Below are 2,946 nucleotides of genomic sequence, written 5' to 3' on the forward strand. Positions count from 1 at the left end.
TCACTTTTTAATTAAGCTTTTCATTATTTTATGTTGACATCACCAGAGCTAACACAATGAGAGGCTTGGATACTTTGTATAAACTGTTTGCTGAATTAGACATTTTCCTGTCCTCTCAGCCTGGTATGGAAAACACATACAAGATGATTGCAATATAATATATTAGTGGCTGCCTAAAGTGTTGTCAGAACACAAGGCAGTTGGTTTTGCTTAGTGGAGAAGATGGTGTCAGGAGAGGCTTACAAATAGAATAGAGTATTATTTGGAGGCCTTTAAAAACTGACTTTCAGCTCCATTGGGAGGCATGTTCTCTGGACAGCCACTCAGACCTCCGCAACCTCCATCGGGGCTCCTGGGCCAGGCTTCGCTTCTTCAGGCCATGCCAGGCGTTCCAAGAACTTCTAACAGTATTTTGGTGGACAAGTTGGAGTCATATTTCAAAGCTTGCTTTGCTTCTCTGGTGAGTCAAAATTATGTCAATGGTACAGATCAGGAAGAAATTCGAACTGGTGTTGACCAGTGTATCCAGAAATTCCTGGATATTGCAAGACAGACAGAATGTTTTTTCCTACAAAAAAGATTGCAGTTATCTGTCTAGAAACCAGAGCAGGTTATCAAAGAGGATGTCTCAGAACTGAGGAATGAATTACAGCGAGAGGATGCTCTGGTCCAGAAGCACTTGACAAAACTAAGACATTGGCAGCAGGTGCTGGAGGACATCAACATGCAGCACAAAAAGCCAGCCGACATCCCCCAGGGCGCCCTGGCCTACCTTGAGCAGGCGCCTGCAAATACCCGTGCACCGATGAAGCAAACCTGAGGAAAGGCCACCTGAACACTCGCTGGTGCCTGAGTCAGCCAAAACACTGTTTTGCTAAACATCTCTTCTTGTAGACTTGACATTTTGGGAGAGCTCTTTGCCAGAGAATGAGGCGATTTTCGTTTTGTGCTCTCACCTAAAATTTTCCTCCTATTTTTATAAGTGTTATTTCTTGAGTACTTTATAAAATGCTTATTGCTGTGGTAAACCAAGTATATTGTCTTTAGCAAAGTTTAAGACTGTTAGGAGAAGGCAATGGCACCCTACTCCAGTACTCTTGCCTGGAAAATCCCATGGACGGAGGAGCCTGGTAGGCTGCAGTCCATGGGGTCGCTAAGAGTCGGACACGACTGAGCGACTTCACTTTCACTTTTCACTTCACAAAGACTGACTAGGAGCCTGCCAAGCTGGAAAGAAAGAAGCATATCAAATGAAAACAGGAGGACCAAAGACACAGATATAAAAATAGGAATTGTGGAGAAATGATCAGCCTGTATAGTGGTTCTCAAAATTAAGTGTTCATTGGACTGCTGGGTCCAATCCTCAGAGCTTTGAATTCAGTGGACTGGGTGAGACCAAGTATTTGCATCTATAATGAGTTCTTAGGTGATGCTGATCCTTTCTGTCCAAAGACCACACCTTGTTGAGAGCCCTGTTCTACAAAGAAAGATCATCTGGAACCCACCCCCCCAACTCACCCCCCCGCACGCGTATGTGTATATGAGAGGCATGCCAGAGCCTGCAAGATTTACACCAAAAGAAAATTCCCGGAAGAGACGAGGATTTCTTCTTTTCCTGCAAGGAATGGAGGTTAAATTTCACTGTTGGTTTTGGGAGCAATTCATGCTGAAGCTGGCCAGTGGGAGGAAGCAGAGAAACCACAACTCAAGACTGAAATGAGGGCACCTGGGATTTTATTGCATTTCTGCCCCATCAGTGCCCCTATTCACGCAGCAGTGAGGGCCTGCAGCTACAGGAGTTGAAGCACACTGGCTCTTTTGTATTTGGGTCCAATTGGCTGGGAAGATGGCATTTTTTTCAGAGTTCTTCCTCCCGTTTTTGTCCTGTGTCTACTGACCAGAGGTGAGTTTCTGTGTTTATCACCCACGTGCTCTCTTGACCTCCAACAGCCTTGAGAGGTGGAGTGGCTGAGTGTCAGGATGCTCTCATAGGCAGAGAACCAAGAGGATGCCAGAATGTCAGGCTCAGCTGCATTGAGGTGGGACAGATGGCATCTTTGTGAAATTCTTCCCGTTGCTCCACTTCTAATTCATTACCACGCTTTGCTTCTCTCATTTTCCAGCATGGAAAAAGCTATGTTGTATCTGCCCTTCCTCTCCATCCTCTTCAAATGGGCTGAGTAGCCCTGACAGGCCTGCCTCCATTACTAGAATCACTGTCTCCCAACTCCTGACCTATGCAGGCCAGATACCAGCCAATCTGGAGATTGTATTTGTCCAATAATTAGGGAACATGAGGCACCTAGCTCAACATCCCTGCTTTTTTTTTTTTTTTTTTTTAATAGTTTGCTTTGCCAATGGATAGCCAACAGCTCTGTGTGTGACATTGCTGCCCGAGGCCCTTCCAACCCCCAACATTACTGCCAGGACTGGCAGAGATGAGTGGGAATCCCCAGTTAGAGAAAGAGAAAGGAAACAAGACTGTGTTGTTCAGATTCTGTGTTAGCTTTGTTCTCAGTTCTCATTGCAGTTCCGCATTACTCTATTGCAATCTTCTGGGAAACTTGAAATCAACTTAGTAGTCCACTTAGTTACTGGCCTATGTGGTGCTGGAGATGATGCTCAGTTTTCATTTCAGAATTTTCATTTTCTTGTTATTGGCGACAGGAAGGAGGAGAATGAGATGGTGGTCTAGAAAGCAAATATGACCTGGAACCAGTGAATCTGGTGCCAAGGGTGTCACTGGAGGCCAGTGTTGGCGTTTCTTTGGCTGGGGGTGGGAGCTTTATTATCAGTGTTACTGATGAGACTCTGGCCTCTTTTCCAGAGATGAAGTCTTTTTGTCATCATGTCTATTGTTCCCCACAAATACCCAATTAGGGAAGATTGCCTCAACAGAAGAGGCTGATTAAATTCACAGATTTATTGCAAAACCACTTGGGGAGT

The 2,946-nt window shown here is 45.0% G+C and overlaps 1 non-coding gene across 1 annotated transcript; it reads left to right on the forward strand.

Annotated features, from left to right (window-relative positions):
- Window positions 1–286: 286 nt before the first annotated feature.
- Window positions 287–2,112, forward strand: LOC102284913 (mediator of RNA polymerase II transcription subunit 28; the record flags this gene model as incomplete). The annotated part of the gene is made up of 1 exon (XR_001351723.2): window positions 287–2,112. It is a non-coding gene; the product is annotated as a mediator of RNA polymerase II transcription subunit 28 (transcript).
- Window positions 2,113–2,946: the final 834 nt, after the last annotated feature.

The sequence above is a fragment of the Bos mutus genome, chromosome 22, assembly GCF_027580195.1.
Source record: "Bos mutus isolate GX-2022 chromosome 22, NWIPB_WYAK_1.1, whole genome shotgun sequence".
NCBI lineage: Eukaryota > Metazoa > Chordata > Mammalia > Artiodactyla > Bovidae > Bos > Bos mutus.